This window comes from Lissotriton helveticus, chromosome 1_1 (genome assembly GCF_964261635.1).
Source record: "Lissotriton helveticus chromosome 1_1, aLisHel1.1, whole genome shotgun sequence".
Lineage (NCBI taxonomy): Eukaryota > Metazoa > Chordata > Amphibia > Caudata > Salamandridae > Lissotriton > Lissotriton helveticus.
The window spans coordinates 42,687,805-42,711,334 of record NC_136057.1 but is presented as its reverse complement, the minus strand read 5'-3'; positions in this window follow the sequence as shown (position 1 = coordinate 42,711,334).

Below are 23,530 nucleotides of genomic sequence, written 5' to 3'. Positions count from 1 at the left end.
TCTATAGAACATGTCACATTTTACTTAATTCAGAAAAGGAGGTGATTTTCCGGTGTTCACACAGTAACTTAGTACAGAAAGAGCACACATGGAGTGCCCACTTGGTAGAGGTACAGCTTTACGAAGACGCACATGGCTAAGATTTCATTTAAATAAGAAGGGATTGTGTAAGAAGAGATGGATCAGGATGTGCTGCTGTCACTTCAGTCTCAGGAATTGTATAACAGCAGTAACCCTTTCAAGACTACATAATAAAGAAAACTCTTCATGAAGTATATAATAAATGTAACGCTTCAGGAAGTATATAATAAAGGTAAAGCTCTAGGAAGTATATAATAAAGGTAACGCTCTAGGAAGTATATAATAAAGGTAACGCTCCAGGAAGTCCATACTAATATTATAAAGAGAGAGCCCAAACCTTTGAGGCGGGTAATCTCAGTAACAACAGCACCAATCCCAACACCCAATACAGCTCTGGAAAGGGCAGTTGCAGCAGAAGGACATAGGCTATGCAGACGGCCACCATATATATATTTTGTTTTTGCAGAGTTTTATATAGCGCGAACTTGACCCGAACTGAATCAGGTATCAGAGCGCTTTACATAGCACCAGTTACGTTACATGAGGAAACACATTCATTTTTTTAGGCACGGGGAGATTAAGTGATTTGCCCAGAATCACAGGATGTTTGGCGTCGTTACCAAGACTCAAACCCAGATCCCCAGGTCCTAGGTCGAGCGCCTTTGCCGTTAGGCCAACTCCTCTATACATTTAAAAGGTAAAAGAACCATGCCAGGAAAGTAGTCCCTTGTGGGCGTGTCTGCGTTGTGCTGTGTGCATGGGCTGGGGGCGTGACTAACGCTGGGGGCGTGTGGTACGGCCATCACATCGTGGGCTGTGGGCGTGTGCTGGGGGCGTGACAAACGCTAGGGGCGTGACAAACGCTGGGGGCGTGTCTCCGCCCTTCATGCCATGTGAGTCGTACATACAAGCGTCAATTACGTTGCTGCGCAGCATCAAGGGGCACGCTGGGGGCGTGACTCGCTGGGGGCGTGAGAAACACTGGGTGCGTGTGTCCGGCCTTCATGCCATGTGAATGCAATTGGGCCGCATCAAGGGGCACGCTGTGGGCATGAGAAACGCTGGGGGCGTGTGCTACATTTCGCCCTTCATGCCATGTGGGTCATACATTAATCAGAAGATCGTCTGCTTTGTTCGTGTGCTGGGGGCCTGACAAACGCGTTCACCTGGAGGCCTGGTAAGTAACGTTACTGCAGCCTCTCCTGCGTGCTGTTACTGAACTCTCTCATTCAACGAAATTACACGCGCCTGCTACCATCAACCAGGGCTCTAGCCGGGCTCAGGCAGCGGATCAGTACTCTAATTACACGAGCCTGATAACATCAACCAGGGCTGCAGCAGGGCCTCAAGCGGGGGAACACGCGCCTGCTAACATCAAACAGGCCTGCATCTGGGCCTCAAGCAGGGAACACGCAAATGAGCGTGTCTGCGGGGACAATTACTGCAGCCTCTCCTACTCGCTGTCACTCAACTCTCTCATTAAACGGAATTACCCGCGGCTGATAACTCTCTCATTCAACGACATTACACGCGCCTGCTAACATCAACCAGGGCTGTTGCCTGGCTCAGGCGGCGGATCACTACACCAATTACACGCGCCTGCTGACATCAACCAGTGCTGCAGCTGGGCATTTTCCGTCCATATTCTAATGAAACAAGATTTTAAAATAAATTGCCCTTGCCAAATACACACATTCTATTTCATACCCGGACAACGTCGGGACGGGCTGCTAGTATATAATAAAGGTAATGCTGCAGGAAGTATATTATAATGGTAACGCTCCAGGAAGTATATAATGAAGGTAACGCTCCAGGAAGTATATAATAATGGTAAGGCTCCAGGAAGTATATAATAAAGATAACGCTTCAGGAAGTATATGATAAAGGTAACGCTCCAGGAAGTATATGATAAAGGTAACGCTCCAGGAAGTATATAATAAAGGTAACGCTCCAGGAAGTATATAATAATGGTAATGCTCCAGGAAGTATATAATAATGGTAACGCTCCAGGAAGTATATAATAATGGTAACGCTCCAGGAAATATATGATAAAGGTAACGCTCCAGGAAGTATATAATAAAGGTAACCCTTCAGAAAGTATATAATAAAGGTAACGCTCCAGGAAGTATCTAATAATGGTAACGCTCCAGGATGTATATATTAATGGTAACGCTTCAGGAAGTATATAATAAAGGTAACGCTCCAGGAAGAATATAATAATGGTAACGTTCTAGGAAGTATATAATAAATTTAACACTCCAGGAAGTATATAATAAAGGTAACGCTTCAGGAAGTATATAATAATGGTAACGCTCTAGGAAGTATATAATAATGGTAACGCTCCAGGAAGTATATAATAATGGTAACGCTCCTGGAAGTATATAATAAAGGTAACGCTTTAGGAAGTATAAAATAAAGGTAACGCTCTAGGAAGTATATAATAAAGGTAACGATTCAGGAAGTATATAATAATGGTAACACTCTAGGAAGTATATAATAAAGGTAACGCTTCAGGAAGTATATAATAATGGTAACACTCTAGGAAGTATATAATATTGGTAACGCTTTAGGAAGTATATAGTAATGGTAACGCTCCAGGAAGTATATAATAAAGGTAACGCTTCAGGAAGTATACAATAATGGTAACGCTCCAGGAAGTATATATTAATGGTAACACTTCAGGAAGTATATAATAAAGGTAAAGCTCCAGGAAGAATAAAATAAAGGTAACGCTCCAGGAAGTATATAATAATGGTAACGCTCCAGTAAGTATATAATAATGGTAACGCTCCAGGAAGTATATAATAATGGTAACGCTCTAGGAAGTATATAATATTGGTAACGCTTTAGGAAGTATATAGTAATGGCAACGCTCCAGGAAGTGTATAATAAAGGTAACGCTTCAGGAAGTATATAATAATGGTAACGCTCTAGGAAGTATATAATAAAGGTAACGCTCCAGGAAGTATATAATAATGATAACGCTCCAAGAAGTATATAATAATGGTAAAGCTCTAGGAAGTATATAATAAAGGTAACGCTCTAGGAAGTATATAATAATGGTAACGCTCTAGGAAGTATATAATAAAGGTAACGCTCTAGGAAGTATATAATAATGGTAACGCTCTAGGAAGTATATAATAAAGGTAACGCTCTAGGAAGTTTATAATAAAGGTAACACTCCAGGAAGTATATAATAAAGGTAACGCTCTAGGAAGTATATAATAATGGTAACGCTCTAGGAAGTATATAATAAAGGTAACGCTCTAGGAAGTATATAATAATGGTAACGCTCTAGGAAGTATATAATAAAGGTAACGCTCTAGGAAGTTTATAATAAAGGTAACGCTCCAGGAAGTATATAATAAAGGTAACGCTCTAGGAAGTATATAATAATGGTAATGCTCCAGGAAGTATATAATAAAGGTAACGCTTTAGGAAGTATATAATAAAGGTAACGCTTCAGGAAGTATATAACAAATGCAGCTCCATTCACACTCCTCTTGACAGTACTTTCCAGTTTACACTGGATCAGCTGAAGTTCCAACTCCTGTCTTTACTTTTCTGTTTGTTAAGTTATCTTTGCCACATTCCTAGGGATAGTTCAAGCATTTGTTGGCAGAATGCAGCATTTATTATAGAGATTCCATCACAACCAGTAATATACCTGCGATATCTCTGCTGCCAATATGTGTCTGCTTTTTGTCTTTTTCTACCTTTCCAGGGTATCTGACCTAGGGCCAGATGTAGGTAATTCATATTTACCGACTCTTAAATACCGAATTTTACCGATTCGGTATTTAAGAGTCGGTAAATATGAAGGGGGGAGATGTAGGTATTACAGAATCTGTAAATACCGAATCTTTAAGATTCGGTATTTACCGATTCTGTAAATACCGAATCGGTATTGCCCATTGATTCCTATGGGCCTTGAAGCCCATAGGAATCAATGGGCAATACCGATTCTGTAATTACAGAATCTGTAAATACCGATTTTAGCAAGGGTGCAGGGGGTGTCACTTTGACACCCTCTAGCACCCCAAAGACGGGCATGTTTGCTATGTGGCACACAGACAAGGGCGAGTCTGTCTGTCACATGGCTAGGTGTGCATGCACACATGTGCATGCACACCTGGAATCGGTATTTTACCACCCAATTGGATTGGGTGGTAAAATACCGATTCTGTAAGGCCTTAGGGACTCTGAAGAGTCCCACCTACATCTGGCCATTACCGAATCGGTAAAAATACCGATTCGGTATTTTACAGATTCGGTAAATTTACAGATTCGGTAAATTTACCGAATCTGTAAAATTGCCCCCTACATACCAAATACCCATTTACCGGTCGGTAAATGGACTCCTACATCTGGCCCCTAATGTCTTCTGTTTGGTGCCAGCATGCTTCTCGGTCAGGGGATGGAGCATTGGCAGCAAGATGACAAGATGTCCATTGCTTTCAGGTGAGTGCAGCATTTACACCATTGGGAATTTCTTAAAATCAGCTTTACCTTACTCCCTGTTCATCACCTTCCATACTCCCTTATGTCTGCGTACTCGTTCAGCAGGGTTCATTGACAGCTAAAGCAGTGGAGTGACTCGATGAACACAGCAGACATCAGGTAATGATCTGATAGACAAACGCCATAGTTGGCAGTAGAGGGATCAAAAGCGTCTTTAGAGAAGCTTGCACGGGACATACAAACAGAGGAAGTGCACAGGTAGCTTTTTATGAGGTACAAACAGAGGAGGCGAACATGTAGGTACAAGCTCCATTTCGGGTCTGTTTCAGGCTTTAACTGGGCTGAGAATTGGTGTGCACTGAATCTTAATTCTGCGGCTGATAAAGGCACTTGCTGCAAGGGTGTTATCACTTTGACCCTTTACAAGAGGGGAGGGGAGCAGAGCCTTAGAAAGCACAACACCTGAAGGCTGACTGCCTGGAGGGGAAGGTGAGGGTCCGGGTGTCCGACAATATCATCAAGGGACATAAAAGGATCCCTCAAAACACAGTGGCAGAGAGGCGAAATCGTCAGCCCAGACGGAGAAGAGCTGGGTCCTCCACTGTTTCTGGAACAGTAAGTGATATTGAATCTTTCTAAGGTTAGGAGGCATAGAATTCTATTGGGTCGGAGCTAAGACATGGAAAGAGAAACCTTCAGTTCTGGCTCTGCTGTGACGTGGGATGTGGGCCAGGTTTAGATTGGTGAAGCGTAGTGTTCTGGAGGGCATGTAAAATCGTATCCAGGCAGCTAGACTGGGTACTCCTTGGATCTCTGTTCTTTTTTTAGTTAAGTCTTTAAACAGTTGCGATGCATCCATTTGGCCAACGCTGATACACATTTTTTAGATTTCACACAAAAGCCAGTCGACTATGCCGACAGGGAAATAATTAGCTGAGTGTCATCCGCATACGACACTAGTGAGATATTCCAAAATGTTTCACTACCTCCGCCGGAGGTCTGATGTGCATATTAAAAAGGGTAGGACTGAACTTCGAACCCCGAGGGAGCCTAGGAGTCAGTCCTCTTTGTGATGAGGCAAAAGGAAGGTATAACTTTAAATGACCACTTCTTTACAAAAGAAGATAAAGCAGGCTAGACCTTTGCCCTGTACCCCCAGGTCAGGGAGGTGAGTGAATATTATTGCATGTGAGACAGTGTCGAAGGCTGAACTTAAATCTAGGAGTATCAGAGCCTGGGATTTGCCAGCATCTGAAGTACTGCAAATGGATTCAGTAACTGTTAAAAGAGCAATTTGGTGCTGTGTGATCTAAATCTATTTTGGGAATAATCTAATATTTTATATTGTTCAAATATTTTGGTTAGGAGATTGTTCACATGTTTCTCCCTATCCTTGGACAGAAACGACGGAAGAGAAATGGGTTGATAGTTTTCTGGCTAAGTGGCATTTAGCAAAGGCTTTTTTAGAAGACGGATAACCTTGGCGTGTTTCTATGATATTGATACTTCTTCAATGCTCAGCAAGAGTTTGGCTAATTCTAGAAATATGGCTGTGACGCGCTCTTGAAATTTTAAAATATAATCTGGTTTAAATGGGTCATCCGGAGATCCAAATTTCACTTGACGCATACAGGTGGAAATAGAATCTGTGTCAAGTAGAGCCAATTGGTCCAAGGGAGCCCATTGCGAGTGGTAGGTCCCTGTCTCAAGAGAGACAGGTTTGACTGTTTTCTCACCCCCTATTAAAGTAAAGATAAAGATCACTGACCAAGCTTGCTGCAGTGGCTTCCGCTAATCCAGGAGTGGAGGTGGGTTTAATCAGGTGGTTCACAATAGAGAAGATTTCCTTTGAAAGCTTGCTGTTGTTTTTGATTTGTCTGTAAATAATTCGATAAAGGCTATTTTAATCAGTTTCTTGTAACATTTACTCGTTCTCAAGTATTGCATTCATACTGCAGCATCATAGGATTTGTAGCAAGCACACTTTAGTTCTTTGAATTGCTTCTTTTATGAGCAATGCTTCATTGAACCAAGCAACTTGGGGGCTGCTTCCTACTTTTATAGAGCTTGGCAGGAATAAAATTATCCAAGGCAGAATTTTTGTTCATGCTTTGGTGGAAGTCTCCGCCCGTTCTATATTGGAGACTATTAAAGGGCACACTCCTTTCGATAACCCTTGAAAAGGCAGATGGGTCCAGTTTTTGCCACTACTTTCTCATTGTGGGGTTACCGGTAATCTTTTTTTCAACATTAGCTGCATCAATGGTCATTGGCACCAAATAATGGTTTGACCAGGTCACTGGAATAGGGGGAGCAGTTTGAAGGGTGGCCAGGTTGGAAAAAACAGGGTCCAGCAGATGGCCATCCTCATAGCTGAATGTTTTACTAGCTGAGCTAATTGGAAAGTCGCCTGGTCATTAGTAAAGTCCTGGATTTCTTTATTGTTGATTAGATCAAGATGAAGATTCAAGTCTTCAATTATGCTCAAGTTGGACAATTGCAGTGAGTGCAAGGTAGAACACTCTGTTAGAGATTTCCTGGGGACGCATCGGAGACGGGCCGGGCACTGACCACAGTCCCCAGGCTCCACAGTACATGCATCACTCTTCCCGTGCCCAGACTTTTCTTAAAGGCAGAAGTGAGGTCCCACTGTGGGGGATGCATCCGAGCAGAGCCATTGCACTGACTACAGTCCCCAGGCTCCACCACACAATGCATCACTCTTCCCGCGCCTTGAGGTGCTTAAAGGCAGCAGCGAGGTCTCACTGTGGGGGACGCATCGGAGCAGAGCTGGGGCACTGATTACAGCCCCCAGGCTCCACCACACGCCACATCACTCTACCTGCACCTGGAAGTGCTTAAAGGCATTAGCGAGGTCCCGCTGTGGGGAACACATCAGAGCAGAGCCGGGGCACTGACTACAGCCCCCAGGCTCCACTGCACAAAGCATTACTCTTCTGGCACCTGGAGATGCTTACAGGCAGCAGCATGGAACCTCTGCACGAGACTCGCCCGGGCTAAGTGCGGGCTCAACCACACCTGTCAGAGCCCGGAGGAGGCTCGGTCCCCCTCTAACTTCTACACTCCCCCGTTACATGCCCATCATGGGCAAGAAAAAGCTGAGAGCAACAGAGGAGGTAACTGTTACCTCTTTAGATACCTTTCTGGCCAAATCAACATCGGCATCAGAAAAATAAATCGCACTTACAGAAAAGAGACTTTTGTTGTTTCTCCAACCAAGGGGGGTGTAACAAAATTATATGGGGTTTCTCCTCCAGAATTGACGGCAGTCTCTGCACCAACCCCCGAACATTCACAGCCCGCCTCTATATTTAGTGGGAAATCAACTGATGCTACTTTCATAAATGGTAAATTATGGGGGTTGTACCTAGCCCCCAGCAGTGCCCCCAGCTGTATCTAGGGGCCTTGCTGGGGGCCCCCCAGATACAGCTTCCGACTGCCTTTTCGTAGCAGATGGACCGGCATGAAAAGGAAATAAAAAGCTGCCATCGGCGACCGGGGAGTACGGGAGGATTTCCGGACTGCGGACAGGTTCTCCAAGCCTGTCGTCCATAATCCAGAAATCCAAGTCGGATTCCTTCCCGACCGAGCCCATCGGAATGGCTCGGTCGGGAAGGAATCCGTCCGGGACTGACCAATTCGGTTGGAAGGGCTCCAAACATGGTTCGGAGCCCTTCCGGACGAAATCGGAATCGGCCCCTAAGTGGGAAACCAACTGACGCTACTTTCGTAAATGGTAAATGAAAAAGAGGTTATGAGATACTGCCCTCCAAGTGTCCTGCCAAGAAGATCGGAAAGGTCGCTATGCCGGCGAGTTCCACATGTATGAATGGCCAGCAACATTCAGAGACTACATTTCCCTCATATTGATGTGATCTTCATGATAACTTTAAGCAACTTTTGAAACCGATCTATGCCCGTTTAGATTCTATAGATTGCACATAAATTCATCCCCTCTGATGTCTGTAAAACTCTTAAAAAAATTATAATTGTGAAAGTCATAATTTGTGTTTTAATTGTGAAAACATGATCCTTGGTCGTGAGTTAGTTAAATCGCCCTCTACTTCTATTGGTCATCCTTATGTTGAAAACAGGGATCCTTTAGGTCCAGACCATGTAGATTTGGCCCCTAGGTGTTGCCCACCGCAAGTAACCATGCAAGATTCTATGGATAAGGGGCAATCACATGACTTATGAAGACTACAGGTTAAGGTAAATCCCCCATCTACTCGGGCCCATAGCAGACCAAATCAGCAATTCATGGACATCCCTCCTGCAGCTTGTCACTATGTTCAAATTTTAGTCAACGTCCCTTTACTACGTCCCAATCTTAGAAAATCTTCACTTCAGCTGACGGCCAAGGCTCGACACTGGATAACTCAAAACTCTAATAAAGGTCATCTCATCCAAAATCATTTGATAATGGCCAAAAGAACGCAGTGAATTGGGTCTGATGTAAAAACAACCAATAATGACAGGTTATTTTAAACTTTGATAATGAATGGCTAGTGAGAGACCTATTAGGGAGTTTACTGGTTGCCCCTTCACTCCATTCTCAGATTTATGCAGTCTCGTTGGGCTTTTTTTATAGGTCCGCACCAGTACGTAGTTCCACCGTACTCACTCAGGGCCTTTCTTTAGTGAGAACTGGTCATAAGCCTACGCAGGTGGCTTTCGATGCCCTTGCCCTATCAAATAGGTAGTCATTCTTGGAATGTATGAAGGCATGTGATTGACTGATCTCTCCACTAAATCATTTGCCTCCTCAATCTGTTCTTTAAAATGATTATCAAACGGTTTCTGGTTTGGTACCCGTGGAGAGAGTCCAGTTGGTCGTTTTAGGTTCACTAAGCAGCATTACATCCTTACCAATAGACCCTACATCATCCTTCTCACCAGTACCGACAGCGATTCGGTCGCAGGAGTCGCCAAATGTGATATAAAGTTTCTCTCTAGGACTATAGCAGGTTATGAAAACAAAAAGGGTAATCAAATTTGGCATAAAGGGTTTACGAATTCTGATATCTGCTTTCAGGAAAATTGGGCAGAGCAGTCTGTCTATGTAAATGGCTTCAGCTCCTTTATTACGCCAGCAGTTTCATCAGCAACTGGTAGATCTAAGGGGGGGCTTAATCAGAATTATAGCAAACACGATCACCCTAGGTAAGGTGACCTTTATCAATAACTCACCCCGTTTTCATGTTATCTTGGCTGAACATACTAGGAAAATTGATTTGTTATGGAATCATTTTTATTATAATAATTTTAACAATCCTACACAGGTGACTGCTGAGTTGGCGGGAATATTGGAATCTCTGTTAACATACCACACACTTTCAATTTGTTTTATTTGAGCTGGGGATTTTCACGTGTACTGTAGCCCCAATTCGGACCAATGTATTTGTGGGGTAATTGACACACATGATTCGTTGCTAGTCCATTTTATGCATCATAACTACGGAAACATTTCAAACAGTTTTTCATTAACTTGGGACCTAGCTATAATAAACCTATGTCACCCCATGACTGGTCAACCCCTCCCCACCTTTCAAATTACTGGAGTTACCTCGACATCTGATTTTACAATTATTCAGATACATTTTAAGAGATGTATTAAGTCCTCCATAGTCGAGTTGACAAAGTTCAGTGATCATGCTTTCCTTCTTTTTTTGTTTTTTGTTTTGTTTGGCCTCTTTCTGCTAAGTCAAGCTCTATATTTGCCCCAAAACCGATTCTGAGTAGTAAAAATGGATCTACTCTTAAATGGGAGAAAATTAACCCTATTTCCTTCCTCCCAAAGGTTACAAAGGCGGTGTTACCTGACATTGAATCCTGCTTAGACACCAACACTGATAGTCATCAAGTAGTAATAGCATTTAGTAAAATGTTAATATCTATAAATTCAAATCTTTTACATCCAGCTACAAGAAACACTCCTTTGGCGATAAGGGGGTTTGAGACAAATTGCTCAAAGGCCACCAAAGAACTTCACACTGCTCTTAAAACAAGTCCCAGACTTGATAAGGAAGCTACGCGCTGACTATAAGACAGGTAGGGTGGTGAGAAAAAAGGATTTACGGGATGAAGCATGGGTAAATTTGTGTGAGGCTTCGAGGAGTAGAGATAGCAAGGAGTTTTAGAGGGTGGTAAATGCCCCTTTTCTGCAGGATCAGGGCGGCCCCCCTCTTGATATTCATATAGATCAATCGACCTGGGTGTCTCACTTCCAGAGCATTTTTAATGTAGAGATGGATAGTGCTACAAAAAACCTCAGTACTTGATGACTGCCCATCTGCGGATGGAATTCTCATTAGAGGAAATTGAGCTTGCACTCTCTCAATCGCCTGCCCTAAAGGCAGCAGGGTCAGATGGGGTTCCTCTGGATATTTTCTTTGTACATAAGAATTCATGGGCTCCACTCTTGACCCAAGTTTTTAATACTGTTTACAAAGTGCGACCCCTGGTATCTTGGAAATAATCTGTGATTATCCCCATAAATAAGAAGGAGGATCCCTCAAATCCGACAAATTACAGCCCAATCTCCCTGCTGGGTAATGCTGCCAAACTAGAGATTGCTCCTAAATAGACTGGAGAAAGTGGGCATAATGTTTTAGCTGAGACACAATACGGATTTAGAAAGGGGAGGGGTACGATCGACAAAATTCACCCTTACTTGCAGCAAAATGTTTGTGCAAAAAAGGGCCCGTTTTATAGGGCTTTTGTGTACTTGTACGCGGCCTTCGACTGTGTAAACCACTGAAAATTGTGGATTCTTTTGGAGTCGATGGGCACGGACAACTCCAGAATTCTTTTTATTAGGGAGACGTATAGAGAGGCAGGGGCAGTAGTCAGGTTTGGTAAACAGGGGGAATGTTCAGAAATATTTAAAATTGAAAAGGGGGTGCGACAGGGGTGTGTCCTTGCCCTCTTTGTTTTTTGCTTGTACACCATTAAATGTAATGAAGTTTTGCCAGTGCAGTACAGAGATGTTCCATCAGCAGGTGGCTTATAACTGCCTGCTCTCTTCAATGCAGATGATGCAGTTTTGATGGCCAGGGCACCTCTGGCCCTACAGCGCTTGATTGGCTCTTATTCAACTTTCAAGGTTGACCTGGGTCTGCTTGTTAACAAATCAAAAACCTTTTTCATGATAGCCGGATTGGGAAGGAAAAAGAGTTTTTCATTCCATCTAGATGGGCGTTCTCTGGAATGGATAGAGTCATTTATTAGGTCAAGCCTGAGCCAGGGTGCAGGTGCTGCTCTGCGGAGATCTGTGGTAGTTCCGTACAGTTCGGAGAGAAGCTTCGCTCACTCCCCCACCCTTATTTTTGATTGGCTTGTGTCTTTGTCCTTCATTAATGCTGCCGTCTGATTAATTATAAAGCTTATTAGTCCCTCCTTAGTATGGACATGTCGCCATTTGTATCCTCTCATGCCTACTAGCACCTTTACTTGGTTGTTACATGGTGCGTGCTCTATTTTCTGTAATGAGTTTTTCCTACTGCAGGCAAAACGACATGCCCACCTCGGACAATGGTGCCACCGATTTTCCAAGCGCCGCACATAAATTTTATTTGCAGTTTCAAAGCTGCCTCTGCTCCCCCTCCAGCCCCATCCACATCGTCATCCGCGGCAAAAGCCTCTTCCGGCCATAGTAATCAGCGGCTGAGCTGGGCTTCGAACGGCCCACCTCCCCTACTCCCCTGCTACAGCTGACCAGCAGCCCATGTGGCTGCCAGGAACCCGATGCATGCAAGTACTGATTTTGTTCAATTTAAAATATCAGCTTTCTTACTTGCATAGACTCGTAAATGCCGTCTACGCTGCGTGTACACGTTAGTTCTCTAAAATGCATTCTACTGCTGAAAGTGTTACTATGGAACAGAGGATCAGTATCTTATTTTTTTTTTTTATTAAAACGCTTCCAAGCTGGACATAAAAGCCTAATTAGAAAGCTACCGTTTTCAATAAAGGTTGTTGAAAACATTGGGCAAGAGCTCTCCTGCAACCAACCTTGTTAATCTCCCCCACCTCTGAAGCTATTTTGGCCAATCAGCAAGGAGGTTGTTGTGCTGCAACCAGCAATCATGGTGCTCGTTCCTCATGTGCAGGTCATGCTGGGAACGCGAAGGTGATGGCTTCTTCCTATTGTTCCAACACATAACTGCAACTTCTCTGGACCCCGGGGCTCGCGGATTCCGGAGAACTGGTCGCTTTGCAATCGGGCCTCCCTCCCTCCCGTGCTGTTCCGAAGAGCAGTCAACATGATCGATAGCTGTAAAAAACAACAGCAGCAGCACCAGCAGCAGGACTTTCAGGACATCTGTACCTGCTGAGGATTTCGAAGCAGTCATAAAAGACAAGTAATGCCTTCATCTGAACAGCCAGAAAAGTCTGAAGGAGGGTCAGTGAGGCTGTGGATGGACGGGGGCGCGAGAGCAAATCAATCCATACTATGAACTAAATTAATCTAGTCACCATCTGTTGTAAATGAAGTAGGCACCATATGACTGTCCATGCAATATAAATTGGGTGGTCGCTTTATTATTTCAGAAACTTGTTGTGTTTTACATATAATGCTGAAGTGGCATAATTTGTCTTTCAGTTTCCACCACGTCTAATTAAATGGCTCCTTCATCTGAAGGGATTATTGTTTTGTGATTCTGTACCAGCAGCTGTGATTAAAAGTCTGTCCCAACCAAGCTCAGTCTAATGTGCGCGAGTCAATAAATCAGTATTATATTCTGTTTTCTCCTTGGTTTTTGCAGGAAGTGTTATGCTGTATCCCGGTGCCGCCTTGTAGCACTCTAGTTTCTGTCGGTTCTCTGCTGACGAAGCGCTTGTAAACACAAAAAACTGTAAGGTGTGGTTAAGCATTAAATGGGCCATTTGGTGAATTATGTTACACTGGATATCCACTCCCCAACTGATTTCATCGAACAAAGGAACCTTCTGGAAGGCCTATTGATAAAGATGCTGAATTGGGCAAAGTGAACCTTTTTTATCTCTACACTGGATGGCATCTTTAAATACATTTAGAGTGAAGGCTCAAAGCTGGGTTCGAGTCTCAGCAGGGGTGCTCAACATCCTGTGATTCCGGGCAAATCACTTAATCTCCCCATGAATAACAAACAAAAACAAGCATTTGCAATGCAATAGGTCTCGCATTATGAAAGTTTGAGCTATTGGTCTTGTAAATGACAATTTTTGTATTTATGTGTTGGTTTTGAAAATAGCGAAATTAATAGCTTTGTCATTTACAATGCCAATACTTTTATCTTTTGCAAATGTGACACCTATAGCATTTGTAATGCAACATGTTTTGTATTTACGTGACTTAGATGTATTGATATTACAAATAACAATGGCTTTTAATTTTTTTAAATACATAATACTTAAATAAAAAGTTATTGTAATTTATAATGGCAATAGCTTAAACTTTTGTAAATAACTTTTGTGAGGATTATGTTCAGTGTATTTTATTGTGACGAAAATCCAAGAACAGAAGTGAAATCTTAACATCTTTGTGACATTTGTAATAAAGCTTGAAACATTGAGAGAACATATTTGAACCAGTTGATGTTGAATGGTTGCACAGATTGATACTGTGGTGGCAACGAGTGATGCTGTGGCGTTTAGTGATGCTGTGGTAGCGCATATTGATGCTGTGGTGCCCCTGAGTGATGCTGTGGTGCCCCTGAGTACGGTAGAGTGAGTGAGGGCGGTTGAGTGAGTGAGGGCGGTGGAGTGAGTGAGGGCGGTGGAGTGAGTGAGGGCGGTGGAGTGAGTGAGGGCGGTAGAGTGAGTGAGGGCGGTAGAGTGGGGCGGTAGAGTGTGGGCGGTAGAGTGAGGGCGGTAGAGTGAGGGCGGTAGAGTGGTAGAGTGAGGGCGGTAGAGTGGTAGAGGTATGTGAGAGGGTGAGGGTGTGTGTGAGAGTGAGGGTGTGTGAGAGTGAGGGTGTGTGAGAGTGAGGGTGTGTGAGTGTGAGAGTGTGTGAGAGCGAGGGTGTGTGAGAGCGAGGGTGTGTGAGAGCGAGGGTGTGTGAGAGCGAGGGTGTGTGAGAGCGAGGGTGTGTGAGAGCGAGGGTGTGTGAGAGCGAGGGTGTGTGAGAGCGAGGGTGTGTGAGAGTGAGGGTGTGTGAGAGTGAGGGTGTGTGAGAGTGCGAGTGTGTGAGTGAGGGCGTGCAAGGGTGAGGGTGAGGGGGTGTGAGTGGGTGAGGGGGTGTGAGAGGGTGAGGGTGAAGGGGTGTGAGAGGGTGAGGGTGAGGGGGTGTGAGAGGGTGAGGGTGTGTGCAGGTGAGGGTGTGTGAGGGTAAGGGTGTGTGTGAGAGTGAGGGTGTGTGTGAGAGTGATGGTGTGTGTGAGGGTGAAGGGGTGGGTGAGGTTGTATGAGGGTGAGTGAGGGTGAGGGCGAGTGAGGGTGAAAGGGTGGGTGAGCATGGGTGAGAGGGTGAGTGAGGGTGAGGGGGTGAGTGAGGGTGAGGGTGTGTGTGAGGGTGAGGGTGTGTGTGAGGGTGAGGGGGTGTGTGAGGGTGAGGGGGTCTGAGGGTGTGATGGAGGATGAGGGGGTGTGAGAGGGTGAGGGTGTGTGCGGGTGAGGCTGTGTGAGGGTAAGGGTGTGTGTGAGAGTGAGGGTGTGTGTGAGAATGATGGTGTGTGTGAGGGTGAAGGGGTGGGTGAGGTTGTATGAGGGTGAGTGAGGGTGAGGGCGAGTGAGGGTGAAAGGGTGGGTGAGAGGGTGAGTGAGGGTGAGAGGGTGTGTGAGGGTGAGAGGGTGTGTGAGGGTGAGAGGGTGTGTGAGGGTGAGAGGGTGTGTGAGTGAGAGGGTAAGTGAGGGTGAGAGGGTAAGTGAGGGTGAGCGGGTAAGTGAGGGTGAGCGGGTAAGTGAGGGTGAGCGGGTAAGTGAGGGTGAGGGGGGTGAGAGGGTGTGTGAGGGGGTGTGTGAGGGTGAGGGGGGTGAGAGGGTGAGAGGGGAAGAGGGGGTGTGAGGGTGAGAGGGGGTGAGAGTGTGTGTGAGGGTGAGAGAGGGTGAGTTTGTGAGGGTAAGGGTAAGGGTGAGGGGGTGTGAGGGTGAGGGTAAGGGTGAGGGTAAGGGTGAGGGCGATAGAGTGGTAGAGTGAGGGCGGTAGAGTGGTAGAGTGAGGGCGGTAGAGTGGTAGAGGTATGTGAGAGGGTGAGGGTGTGTGTGAGAGTGAGGGTGTGTGAGAGTGAGGGTGTGTGAGTGAGGGTGTGTGAGTGTGAGGGTGTGTGAGAGCGAGGGTGTGTGAGAGCGAGGGTGTGTGAGAGTGAGGGTGTGTGAGAGTGAGGGTGTGTGAGAGTGCGAGTGTGTGAGTGAGGGCGTGCAAGGGTGAGGGTGAGGGGGTGTGAGTGGGTGAGGGGTTGTGAGAGGGTGAGGGTGAGGGGGTGTGAGAGGGTGAGGGTGAAGGGGTGTGAGAGGGTGAGGGTGAGGGTGTGTGAGAGGGTGAGGGTGTGTGAGGGTGAGGGTGTGTGAGAGGGTATGTGAGGGTAAGGGTGTGTGTGAGAGTGAGGGTGTGTGTGAGAGTGATGGTGTGTGTGAGGGTGAAGGGGTGGGTGAGGTTGTGTGAGGGTGAGTGAGGGTGAGGGCGAGTGAGGGTGAAAGGGTGGGTGAGCATGGGTGAGAGTGTGAGTGAGGGTGAGGGGGTGGGTGAGGGGGTGTGTGAGGGTGAGGGGGTGTGTGAGGGTGAGGGGGTGTGTGAGGGTGAGGGGGTGTGTGAGGGTGAGGGGGTGAGGGGGTCTGAGGGTGTGAGGGAGGATGAGGGGGTGTGAGGATGAGGGGATGTGAGGGTGAGGGGGTGTGAGGGTGATGGGGTGTGAGGGTGAGGGGAGGGGGTGTGAGGTGAGGGGGTGTGAGGTGAGGGGGTGTGGGGGTGAGTGTGAGGGGGTGTGGGTTGTGGGGATGAGTGAGGGTTTGTGAGGGTGTATGAGGGTGTGTGAGGGTGTGTGAGGGTGAGTGAGGGGGCGTGAGGGTTGCAAGGGGGTGTGTGAGGGTGTGGGGGTGTGTGAGGGTGTGGGGGTGAGGGTGAGGGGGTGTGAGGGTGAGGGGGTGAGGGGGTGTGAGGGTGGGTGAGGGGATGCGAGGCTGAGGGGGTGTGAGGGTGAGGATGAGGGGGTGTGAGGGGTGAGGGGGGTGTGAGAGGGTGAGGGGGTGTGTGAGGGTGAGGGGGTGTGTGAGGGTGAGGGGGTGTGTGCGGCTGAGGGTGTGTGTGCGGGTGAAGGGGTGTGTGAGGGTGAAGGGGTGTGTGAGGGTGAAGGGGTGTGTGAGGGTGAAAGGGTGGGTGAGGGGGTGTGTGAGGGTGAGGGGGTGTGTGAGGGTGAGGGTGTGTGTGAGGGTGAGAGGGTGTGTGAGTGTGAGAGGGTGTGTGAGGGTGAGAGGGTGTGTGAGGGTGAGAGGGTAAGTGAGGGTGAGCGGGTAAGTGAGGGTGAGGGGGGTGAGGGGGGTGAGAGGGTGTGTGAGGGGGTGTCTGAGGGTGAGGGGGGTGCGAGGGTGAGAGGGGAAGAGGGGGTGTGAGGGTGAGGGGGGTGAGAGTGTGTGTGAGGGTAAGAGAGGGTGAGTTTGTGAGGGTAAGGGTGAGGGGGTGTGAGGGTGAGGGTAAGGGTGAGGGTGTGTGTGAGGGGGTTTGTGGGGGTTTGAGGATGAGGGTATGTGAGGGGGTGTGAGGTTGAGGGGTGTGAGGTTGAGGGGTGTGAGGTTGAGGGGGTGTGAGGTTGAGGGGGTGTGAGGGTGAGGATGTGGGGGTGTGAGGGTGACCCAGATTGAAGAGTCAAAGATGAAGTTGAGGGTGCTTAAATTTGGCAATAAAGCAAAATTTGTGTTCATATGTGGTAATCTGCATACTAACACTGTATGCGTCACCTTCATTCTGAGGTCAACACAGCTATAATGTCGCCCAATATCACATATGAGGTCTCAGCCAGGTCTAGCTTTACAGTCAAAAGCACACTGCATGCTGGGACTTGTAGTTTCACTGTTAACAGCGTAAGTATAGGTTAATAAATCGCAGCATGCAAAGAGCAGTTGTAAAAAAAAAGGGCTGAACTGGCTGAACTTATCACACTTCACGTGGTCCTTCTTGGCAGCAGTAATATGAATAATTGGCAAGTGCAATAGGTTAAGCCAAAGGCACAACTCGATCTCTAGCTCTGTCAATTGTTTCGCCTATGTTGTTGTGACTGAGGAAAAATAAAAAAAGTGCTTGTTTTCCAATGACGAAAGGCATTTCCAAAAACCGTGCAAAAAACAAAGAAAATAAGCACATGCCCATCTCGCATGTGCATGTATCTGGCGTCACCATCTCGCATGTGCATGTATGTAGCGTCACCATCTCGCATGTGCATGTATGTGGCGTCACCATCTCGCATGTGCATGTATCTGGCGTCACCATCTCGCATGTGCATGTATCTGGCGTCACCATCGCGCATGTATCTGGCGTCACCATCTCACATGTGCATGTATCTGGCGTCACCATCTCACATGTGCATGTATCTGGCGTCACCATCTCACATGTGCATGTATCTGGCGTCACCATCTCACATGTGCATGTATCTGGCGTCTCCATCTCACATGTGCATGTATCTGTCAAGACGCTCCAGTGACACCAGTGTGATGACGTGTACGTCATGATGCAGTAGCCATTTAAAAAACAAGATGTTGAGCTGACCCCGAAATGCGGACTTTGTTCCCCAGCACTAAAGTCAGCGGCTTTGGCTATTATGCCACATCCTCTACTTCAATTTCCATAACAGCAAATTGCAAACATATTTTTAAACTAAGTAAATACATTTATTAAATGCACCAAAGAAAGCAAAAAAAACTAAAGCCGCTCCATTTTGTCGAAAGATGTTTTAGATTATCACAAAGGGTAAGCTAATTGTACTATATTCACGCTTTTTTATCAGAAAAGGAAGGGAGCCAAGCAGTCTGGGCGAGTATGATAAGTTTGAATAGTTTCTGGAAGTGTTGGGAAAGGAGACAGCGACGGCATAATAAAGTGCAAATTAGGCTCGTAGCAAACATTGTTATCTTTACTGCAGTGGCATATGTGGAACACACTTCTGCACCTATGCGGAAAAGCAGAGTACAGCCCGCAGCGCTAGGAAGGCCTGTTTTGTACGCATGCATAGCAGCAGCCATGGGAACTTCAAGGTCGATAAGCCGCCCTGCTGCTATCTGGGAGCCAGAGTCACCCTGTATCACACCTGCTGCCAGCGCGATTAGGGGGAGTCGGGCGGAATACAACCGGACAAAGATTTTAACATCCAGCGGTAAGGCCCTACGGCTGTCCCTCTGCACATGCCCCCGCAGCAACCTACCCGTGACACCCCACGCGCTGCAGAAAAATTGCTAACTGCAAACCCCGCCACTTGTGCACCTTCTCTCGGTGTCCTGCGAGGAGCGTCCTGCCAGCAGTGTCCTGAAGGAGCCACTGCGTGCCCCTCTCTCCCTTCAGCGGGGAAAAGCGAGCCTGCAACGCCTCCTGGAGCAGCCCCCAGGACAATGGCCATGCCCCGACCACCTGTTTGCACCGCCAGCATTATTAGGCACAGCCCGCCGTACTGAAAAAGCGGCTGTGGCCTGTGTGTGCTCATGGAACGCTTACCGTTCATTGTGCATTGTCCCGAATGAGGTCTAGAAGGGAGCCTCCCGGCACTGCGCACCTCCGTTTTCCCAAAGAAACTTCCAGGAACAGAGTGTGGCCTGCTGTTTTCGGCGGAGAGAATCACGGTATTCTCAGAGACTATCGGCTAGCGGTGGTCTCACGACACTGCATCCTCGCCAGCAACTGAAGGAAAGTGCTGGGCACTAACTATGTGCCCGGTCGCGTCGCGTCGTGCAGATGGTCAAAACGAAACTGAAACCTACGGAGCATGGCAGAGTCGGATTCTGACGCGCGCGACCCAATCCCAAGGCGCGCGTCAGAATCCAACATTCACAGCAAACAGCCAGCAGCAAAAGCGCGCTCACGAGGTCAAATCCGAGACGGAAATGCACGCGTCTTACTCGTGTCCACATATTCAGTAAGCACATAGGTATACTAAAGTATACATGAGGCCCTTCGCTACGCTCGACCTAAAAATGAATGTGTCAGTCTGTACACAACTGGTGCTCATGTAAAGGGCTCTGATACCTTCAGGTCTAGTTTGAGCTACATTAAGCTCCCCAAAACAGTCTTTTGATAACCCGCAACTACTTGTTCTAGAAACTGGATATTTTAGGTGGGCTACAGACTTAAAAAAACAACTATCTTCTTGAAATATTAGCATTTAAGAAGCAAACAGTGAAAATCCTTTTCAATCTTGGTAGTGTGTTATATAAAACTGCAAATAATATAATTACAAGTTCGTACACTCCACTCTGGGCTTCAAGTCTGAATATCGTAATCAGAAATTATGTCTGACAAACATTTTGTCCTAAATATAGTTTACAAAAATATCGTCCCTTTGGGGTAGATTTCATGTTATTACTCCAGTGTACCAATGGATTTGAATCACAGTTGTCTGGCACCATACCCACTCTGGAAGGATAAAGGAATTCATAAATAGGGTTTTTTGTTAATTTAATTTTTTGAGAGTTTGTTAGCCTTCCTGCACCTTGTATTTCTGCTGGATTTTGTTTTCTGTTTCCTCAAAATGTCCATACTATTTTAAGAATAACAGTCTGTATCAAAATGCTTAGCAAACACCCATGGCTTGCCTCGTGGAATATGCTGATTTAATTTCCTGTTGATGTGTAAGTGGTTGCTACCCAATGTCCCTGTATTGCATGACTGTATACGTTTGGAGTTTGAATGTGCTATTTTTTCAATAAATCTTTTTATTAACAGTCATTGACATTTACATACAGTACGAAGGATAAGGGAATTTATGCTAACAGTGGGGACATACAACATACATTGGAGTAGCATTATTACTTATCGGAATCTATGGGGAAGGGACAGCATCAAGGTCAAAACCACGGGGTGGGCTACACACATGTCCTCTGTAGGTGTTCCATGGGTCTCAGATTTTGGACATTAATGGGGGCTGCCCCAAGCGATGTAGACTGTCCTCTCCCTAAACATGCACCAGTCGAGGTCTTTCTTCCAGTCTGAAAGTGTGGGTGTGTGGGCAGCCCCCCAGAGCTGTGCTATGTTCCCTTTCGCTATTGTAACCCCCAGAGTGACCCAGAGGGTTTGATGGCCATTTAAATCCATGGGTTCACAGATATTGAGAAACCATCTACGTGCTTCTGGGCGGAGAGGAACTGCCATTACCTCGCTGATCACCTCATGCAGTTTTTCCCAGTAGGTTTGTATGTGAGTGCAGTCCCAGATTGTGAGAAGTTGGCCTGATAGGTGATGTTTCCAATTCTGGAACCACCTATTATCAGACCAACTTCTCACATTGGTGGCAGCGGTGGGATGCTCCTCGACGACCACCTGATTGCGCCCGACATTGCCTGGTTCCGTCCTGGTTCCACCCTGGTCACTGCTGAGTGATCCAGACTCTGTCCCCTCTGCTTTCAGGTACTTTTCGACTCGAGTCCACCCTTGGACTCCACCGGACACTTCTCTTTCACCCCGCCTGCAGCCCTTTCAGCTTCAAGCACCAAGAGCCTGCGTGACGAAACCCGACTCAACTTCGACCCTGTGCACCCGCTTCCTGTGGGTGAGGTAACTTTGCTCCGCCGGTGTTCCCACACTGGTACACATCTCTAGGGTCTGTGTCTTAAGTTTTGTTCCTCTAGGTTCAGCGGAAGTGTCCTTAAACTTTAACTTTACAACTTTTACGCACCATTGGTTAACATTGGTGCATGCGTGCGCTTTCCGCACTGCTCCCGAATCCCGTGGGCCTCTCCCGACTTCAGCATTGCTTGTCCCGACTGCTCCCAGCGACTCCCTAGGCCCTAGGCCTAACCACTGTTCGATTGGTATCTCTTATACCACTTGTTTAGTATATGGTTTGAGTGGCCCCCCGCCCTCATCCATAATTGTGCAACTTTGTATGTTTAAACTGTGCTTTTGATTTAACGCTTGTGCCCCTTTATTCATAAAGAATACTGGGGATTGTTTTTAGTAATAAATACATATATTTTTATAATATATACTTGTGTGGTGTCCTTTCATTTGATATTACAGGATTGTATGTGGTAAAACAGCTCGCTTAACACGACCTCTTAAGTTAAGCCTTTAGGCTGCTTAGTCCATGCTACCCCTAGGATAGCTTGTCTAACAAGGTTGACTTACAACCTGACACCATAAGGGATTGCTTGGTCTGATAATAGGTGGTTCCAGAATTGGAAACATCACCTATCAGGCCAACTTCTCACATTGGTGAGCAGCGGTGCGGATTTGAGCTTGCTGTTGTTTTACCATTGCAATCTTTTTATCAAATTGAAAGATCACATCAAGTACCTCTAGGTACATATAAATCAAAAGCTTAGCATATTAAGTTCTACTGAACTTAGTAGTTGTAGATTAAAGGGATTAGCACACCCTGACTACAACTCACTAGCAAGGTACAGTAGGAAAACACTTAGTGTAGGTAAGTGCACCACTTACACCTCACTAGCAGTCATGTCTGACACAGGAAAAGCCTCAGGGTCTGCTCCTGTGACAGTTGACCTTACCAAGGCAACTTCCAGCTATGACAAGTTAACCCGAAAGGACTTGATTGCCTTGTGCATATCAAGAGGGTTAAAAAGGGGCAGAAGTCCCACCTGTCCTATCCTGATAGCCATTCTAGAGCAGGATGACTTAGAGAAGGGAAATGAAGCTCCCTTAGAATCAGGAGATGGAGTGAACCCCCCTGTAACTGATACCCCTCCAGAGGAAGGAGAAGAGGAGGAAGAAGAGGAGGAGGAGGACTCAGATGTAGAGGACCCAGAAGATCAGGATCAGAGGGGTAGCCAGGTCCAAGTTGCCAGGCTTAACCAGGCCAACTTAGACCTACTGGGAAATGGAGAGGGCCAGCACCTCCCCAGATCCAACCATATCATTCTCCCAGGCAACAGAAGAGTGAGATCTCCCTCAGGGGACTCTCATATTTCTAGTGCCTCAAGAGAATCTCAGAGAGGTATGACTGCCTCTCAGAAGATAGAGCATAGGGCCAGAATGAGGGCTGTCAAACTCCAAATAGAGAGGGAGGAGGTAGCCTTGGCTCAAGCTAGACTTGCCTTGGCAAGAGAGCAGAAATTGTGTGGCTTAGATGCCACTGGTGGCAGCAATATTCCTAGAGAAAAAGACAGGAGCTATGATAATAGAAACCTGACAAAAATTGTGGCCCCCTACAAGGAAGGGGATGACATCCACAAATGGATGACTGCTCTTGAGAGAGCCTGCATGGTACAGCAGGTTCCTCAGGATCAGTGGGCTGCAATTTTATGGTACTCCTTTTCTGAGAAAGGGAGGGACAGGCTCCTCACAGTTAGACCTGAGGAGGCCAAAAACTACTCTGTCTTGAAGAGTGCTCTTATTGAAGGGTTTGGCCTAACCACTGAGCAATACAGGTTGTTGTTCAGAGACACCCAAAAAGCACAGACTCAAGACTGGACTGATTTCGTAGATTGTGCCACTAAGGCTCTAGAGGGTTGGTTGCAGGGAAGTAAAGTTTCAGACTATACAGGATTGTACAATCTTATCATGAGAGAACAGATCCTTAATAACTGTACAAACCAGCTGTTGCATCAATACCTTATTGGCTCTGATCTGACCTCTCCCCAAGAATTGGGAAAGAAGGCAGACAAATGGGTCAGAACAAGGATTAAGCAGAAACCCCAGAACCAAGGTGGTGACCAGAAGAAAACAGACCAGAAGGGTGGAAATCAGAAAGATAAAGAAAAAGACCAGAAGTCTTCAGGCCCCCAAACTAATAGTAAGGAGGGTGGTTCCCAAAATGGAAACAAAAAGAAGAAGAATAATGGCCCAAAGAAACCTTGGTGTAATAACTGCAAATCAGTTTCCCACTGGGGC